This window comes from Numida meleagris, chromosome 1 (genome assembly GCF_002078875.1).
Source record: "Numida meleagris isolate 19003 breed g44 Domestic line chromosome 1, NumMel1.0, whole genome shotgun sequence".
Lineage (NCBI taxonomy): Eukaryota > Metazoa > Chordata > Aves > Galliformes > Numididae > Numida > Numida meleagris.
This window is the reverse complement of record NC_034409.1, coordinates 63,331,238-63,338,290: the sequence shown is the minus strand read 5'-3', so window position 1 is coordinate 63,338,290 and position 7,053 is coordinate 63,331,238.

Genomic DNA, 7,053 nt, shown 5'->3' with positions numbered 1-7,053 from the left:
TTATTAGAAGGCAAGGAGGGGGAAACAAAAAGATGCTTAGCTGAACTTCCAGGGTATACTCACAGTACTTGCAATCCTTGCTGCCACATGCTAAAATGGGAAGGACTGCGGGAAAGACCCCAGGTGGGGCTTGCCAAAGCCACTGAGGTTTATTTGTGCCCAAACTGCCCTGATGTCCAAACCTCAGATGTCTGTGCTCCCATCGTTTGGCTTATCCTAAGGTGACTACAAATGAACGAGTGATGTGTTGCCTCATATTTCTGAAACAGTCAATTCACTGTGTGGTATAGCACAGGAACACATGTGCTCTTCTGGTGTAGGAGTCTGAGTGCTGTTGTTGGAAAATAACATTTTTTTAATTGTGCTGCCTGAACAAAAACACCTGTGATACAATCTATGTTGTTTTTTCAGCTCTGGTGACTCACAACTGGGATTGTAAATGATGCATATGTTGAGGCAATTTGAATTTTCAGAGAAAAAAAAAGAAAATGATGCCCACTAGAGACTCAGGGCAGTAATTAATCTTTAGAAAACGCTCAGTATTTCAAGTAAATTTGATCTAGAAAATGACTAATTTGTCAGGTGTTTTCAAGACTCAGGGGACAGAAGAGAATAATAAGAGTCCAGAAAAAGAAGAAAAGTCACTGGCTACTTTGAGCAGAAAGACAAGAGAAGAATTTTTCTCCATATAACTCAAGTATGTAAAAACACACTGTACCACAGCCAGGCTCATAATATGGCCATCTCACCACTGTTATTTTTCATACTTGTGCATGTCAGACTCCCCGTCCTTAATTGCTTATAACCGGAGAGGAGAAAATAACAGCAACAGGTAAAGGGGGAAACAAACAAAAATAGGGTATCTAGTTTTGATGCTGCTGCTTTTAATTAAACCAGGGGAACAGCTTATGACAGAGATAGATTTCCATTGTGAGTAGGAACACAAGAGTTACTTGATGATCAAAGCGTTGTTTGATGTCATGCAACATATACATTCTTTTATCTGTATTTCATTATACTCCTAAAGAAATGCCAGGTGAACACAGGGCAGAAAAGGTGAAGGAGCAAAGCAGATGGGGCGACAGATTTCACTATTTTTTCAGGTGTCCTCTTGTGAAGTCATCTACACAGAAAGGTCCTTTGGCTGAAAGATCTTTTACAGTTGAAGCTGGGAAAGCTTTCAAAAAGGCATCAAAGAAGAGTCCCGTGGAAGGTAAAATAAAGGCTCCCACACAGCCGTGGCTGGCCACACGATGCCAGCAAGGCCTACGCAAAGGTCTACAGATTTGAGTGTGGTATTTGTGTGAAATAATGAAGACAACAAGGCAGAGAAACATCCTATGCCTAATCATTAGCAAACTTGACTAATATTTCATCCAGTGCTTGATACAATACCCTCATAACAATCACAGCATTTCCCATGGATTGCACAAATAACAGATCATTCCACAATACTTCACTGCATAATCTTCCCAGCAGTCTGTAATTACAAATATTAAGCGGTGGAAAGAATCAAGAGGAAAAAATGGCGCTGACAAATAGGATGAAAATAGACTATTTAGAGTGGCAAGAAAAAGGTTTGTATTCCTAGTGGATCAAGCAAGGACACCGATCCACTGATGGCAAATATCATTTAGACTGCAGCTAGCTAAGAACCATTTGCTATTTCATCTTCCTTACCCACCTACCCACCAACATTCATGACCTTTGCAAAGAGCCGGTAGTCATCATGTACAATTGATGTTATTATCATCAGAAAGGAAAATGAACAGATTTTTCTATTTTCTTTGTGTCTGATTGTAGCTTGAGAAGATTTGGACCAGCCTGAAAGAATGATCATAATCACATGCTGGCACATATTGTAAGTTCTTAGAGCAGCGTTGAAGTAACTGGCATGATTTTCAAGGGACAGACATTAGCAGTAGAGGAATCATTCTGATGCTGACCACTGTAAGGCAGACTGTATAAATATTACAAAATGATACTATGTGTGATCGCATACATGAAGAACAGGAACATGTGGATTTGTGAAGAGAGTAGTTTTGGGACTAATAGTGACATGGCAAGAATTTAAAATCAGTAAGACCATGAAAATGATTGGAAGGAAAGGAGAGAAAAAGATAAGATTCAAAAGTGTCAATAAAATAAAAATTTAAAAATATGTATTTGTCTGTATATTTTCATGTGACTATGAGTCAGCTTGCCATGGAAAGTCAGTGGAATGGAAAATGTAGTAATGTACACTGCAGGTAAGTTACAATAGAAAAATAATAAGCACCATTCTGGTGATGTGGTCAGTGCTTCAGAATCACATTAAAAGAGGCTCTATTACCTAAATAAAACACTACTCTCTGATAAATGTATCATACTCTGTGTATATTTTCTAGCCTGTACAACAAAACAGTTGAGTATTTTATATCAGCTGAGATTCCACTTTGCTTGTACATGTCAAATTAGCAATCCATTTTGTTTGCTTATCAGCAGTAGCGTACAGGAAATGAATTCCACACATAAAATCAGTTAATGTGAAATAAAAGAGACAGAATAACAAAGCTTTAATAAAACTGCACCCAGCATTTGGGGAAACTAATTATTTATGGAAAAGACAGACAAGCTTCTTCACAAGAATTCAGCAAAATAGCATTTATAATGTTCTGATAAAACATGAACAGTAGTGTTACATTCCTTTAGCTTACTGGAATGTCAACCAGTAACATTTCTCAGTCATTAGATTTTCAGCAGTAAGGAGGCTTGGAAGTGATATTTTTTTTAATTGATATAAGATGTTAATAGCAAAGTGGAAGTTTGAAGAAGACGCTAGTATTGATAAAGTTGCTAGCTTCACCACCAAGGCAAGGTCATATAAAAAGAGCCATCAAAGAGCTCTTGCAGTGCCATCCGAGGGCAGCCGTTCCATAGAGACAAATTATTCTCAGCCTTGCCAATTCTCAGACACACAATTGAGCCCTCCCATTCAGGTGTACTGAGTGTCAGGGAAATTGGCAGGGCACTAAGCAGTTAAAAATATTCAGATTATTTGCAGAAGACATACTATGCTTATTTCTTCTATGTTATTTCTTTTTTCCCTTGAGACACACATGATGTGATCAAGCAAGTGGCCTCTCTTTTACACAACAGACTTTTCAGTTGGAATTCCTAAAGTGAAAGGAAGAGAGTTGATTATCCTTTTAATAACAAAAATATAATTTTAAGATATAATGAATTTAATTTCTATGCAATGTTCAATATTTGACAACCATCAACTTCTGTTATGTAGGGAGGACACAAAATATCAGCATGAGTAATGGAAATTTTCTTCAGTAGCTGTAGATTTTGCACTGATTTTTAGAAGGAAAAAAAAAACAACTCAGTTGATGCTAGTAGTTACTTCTACTGGAACAAATATTGTTTGTGAAAGTTAGAAAAAGCATGCCATATCTCTTGACCTTCTTTGAAGGCACTACAGTGAGTTTATATTCATGAGGAGGTAAAAGTTAACTAATTTGGTGTAAAATTTCTGTGAAAAGTAAAACCTGTGTTGTTTTTATGTGGACTATCTAATTAGGATAAAATCTACAAAGGAGATGGGAATCTCTATTGAATCCTTGACAGAAATGAAAACTAACATCTGAGCTGCCTTAAATTTTACCACCCAAACATTCTGAAGTAATTTTTTTCATTAGCTAAAGGGTTTTTCTCTCTCTCTGCTCTGATCCATTGTTCTTTCATTCTGCCAAGTATGTCAGACATCTAATGGTTGGTATATTTGTGCGTATGCCTTGGTCAAGCTGTAATTCTAACTGGACTGACTACTTACCTTTGGGTGGCTCCCATTTTGAACTAGCTGTTGAAAAACAATAAGAAAATGTTCTTTGTACTTTGTTCAAAAGTTGTCCTTAAATGAACTTTAAAGGAATAGCTCTTCCCCCCTCCCTGCCATATCTGTCATTTTTATTTAACTTTCTTTGTCTTGTTTCAAAAAGACAGGCTATTCTAATCTCCTCTAGTAATACAAGCAGCCCTTCCTCATGCATGCTTCAACGTGATTCCACTTGGACTCCACCTTTCTAATCACTGTTGAGTAATCTGTATGTAGTGTTTCAGATAGAGACTTGCCATGCCTTGCAATGCCATTAATACTCCCACAAACTTCAATGAAAATACCTCACCTGACACATAACAGATATTATTCATTCCTTTAAAGCTAAATTGTACCACTGAGCATAGAACATATAGCAGAAGCGCAACCAGCAGTCACCAAATTAGAAGAGAACTGAGATTATAAAGTGTTCATTTAGAGAAAAGGCATTGATGCGTTATAAAAGCTTTAATTTTGATTCTATTCTCTCCAAAAGTTTCCTATACGTTCAAATCGTACTAGGTATGTTTGGCACATTATGGACAATAGAGGTACCATGATGTAACTCAGCAGTGATATGCTTTTGTGCAGCAAGTGAAAGAAGAGAGAGCAGATTAAAGACCAGACAACCAGAAGATTGGGCTGGTCCAAGCCATGTAATAAGCATCTTTGATGCCACAGTCAACTAATAAGTACCAGTCTGTACCTGATCCAAAACATACACAACTCAGTGGAATAATCTGCCCCAATTTCCATACTCATTCATCCAGGCCCAGGGAAAACTATGGCTCAGTCTCAAATAAGCCAGATAATAAATGCAATGCTGATGTTTAGGAGCTGTTTTATTTCAGTTTCAGGTACCTATAAATCTTTTTTTCAAGAAGTGTTTCAGGGAACGTCTGGATTCTGAAGTTAAGCAAAAATGAGAGTTTTGAAAAATATTATTGTAGCTCTGATGAGAAACTCCACTTAAGTCCTTTTTTCATTTCATGAAGATTTGTATATCCTGATATTATTAAAATACACAGGTGTGTTGTGCCCGAGACACCTTACAAGGGACTAAACTTCTCTTTATGAGGGCTTACTCTTTCAGTTGAATAGAAGTTTGATAAGAAGTTTGGTCCTTCTCTACACTCACTTCTTTCCTGCAGTTAAGACCAATACTTTTTGATTTAAGATGTTGCCAACTGGAATGAGAATTTGACTTAAGATCTCATATCTGTTTGCAAAGAAGTGCAGAAAGACAGTGAATCAGTGATTATCACAAAAAAAAAAAAAAAAAAAAAAAAAAAAAAAAACATGAAAGGATCACAAAATCACAGAATGGCTTAGGTTGGAAGGGATCTTAAAGATCATCGAGCTCCAAGCCCCTGCCATGGACAGGGCTGCCACTCACCAGATCAGGCTGCTCAGGGCCCATCCAACCTGGCCTTGAAGACCTCCAGGGATGAGGCAACTACAACTTCTCGAGGCAGCCTGTGCCAGGGCCTCACTGCTCTCTGAGTAAATAATTTCCTCCTAACATCTAACCTAAATTTCCCCTCTTTTAGATTAAAGCCGCTTCTCCTTGTCCTATCACTATCTACCTGTGTAAAAATTCCATCCCCACTCCTGCTTAAAAGCTCTCTTGAAATGCTGGAAAGTTGCAATAAGGTCTCCCTGCAGCTTTCTCTAAGCTAAACAATACTAACTCCCTCAGCTTTTCTTCATAGGAGAGGTGCTCCAGCCTTTTGATCATCTTTGTGACTTTCCTTTGGACCCGCTCCAACCGGTCCTGCGTCCTTGTGCTGGTGGCTCCAGGCCTGGATGCAGCACTCCAGATGGGGCCTCACAATGGCAGAGTAGAGGAGGACAATTCTCTCCCTGCTGGCCACCCCTCTATTGATGCAGTCCAGGATACTGTTGGCCTTCCAGGCTGCAAGCAGGCGTTGCTGGCTCCTGTCCAGCTTTTCATCCATGAGGATCCCCAAATCCTTCTCTGCAAGGCTGCTTTCAATGAGCTCTCCCAGACTGCACACATATCTGGGATTGCTCCTACTCAAGTGCAATACCTTGCACTTAGCCTTACTGAGCCACATTAGGTTCACATGTGATCCCACTTTTTGAGCTTGTCCAGGTCTGTCTGAATATCATCTCTCCTTTTTACTGTCAACTGCACCACCCAGCTTAGTGTCATCAGCAAATTTACTGAGGGTACATTCAGTCTCCAAAAGAGCTGGTTTTTATGCCATGCATGTTAAGTTCCCAAACAAAATAAGGCTGGGCAGTACTTTTACCTCTTCTTAGTCCATTCATTGTAGGAATCTTATTCCAGTATGAAGGACAGAAAGAAGGAAGTTGTTGATCCATGGTAGGAAACTGGAGATGCCTAAAAACACCTCAACACTCTCTCTTCAGTTACAGTTGAGGTACATCAAAACTCTGATCTGTGAACTACAAGAGGTTGATCTGTGTTTCTTAGCTCTTTGATGACCCTATATGCCTTGCAAGACACTGTGTGTGCCTGCCCTCCAGACTGTGTACATCAAAGCTTGGAAATGGTGATTCCCTGTCCTGCCCCCTAATGTAGAAACTGCACCAATCAAACCTCAAAACACATCAGAACTTCCTCGATGAAAGTCAGATAACTGATATAATGTCACTTGCTCTGATAGATACCAAATAATTACAGTAAAATAAAAAGTGGCCAAAATGAATGGCCACATGGAAGAGAACTCCATGGCAGAGAGGAGAGTATTTGCTTCCTATCGCTGAAGACACTGTGGCCAGTTTGCTAACAGAAATCAAGTGAAAATGCAATGGCAGTTAAAGGAAAAATCACCCTTCTCTCAATCTGATCATATTCTGATTTTGCAGAAGGCAAGGCTCTGGCTAGAATCTAGCCTGTCTGCACCTACTTTATAAAATACTAGAGCTTCTTTCACTTCTCATTCATGGAAATGTCATTTAAAAGATTCACTCTTTCAGCCATTTAATTCTTTAAGTTTCTCCATAGGTTGTGGCATATTGCACAGGCTCCTTTTGCCATAAACAAATCCTGACTTTTTCTAAACCAGGTATTCCTTAGCATGAAACCATCTTCTCCTTCAGGAGCCACCAGTTTGCAGACAGCTGTTGCATACTGGAAGGAAATCACTTTTAACTGGATTCTATGGCCCTGCAAGAAGTGACATTATCTGCATAGCCTATATGCA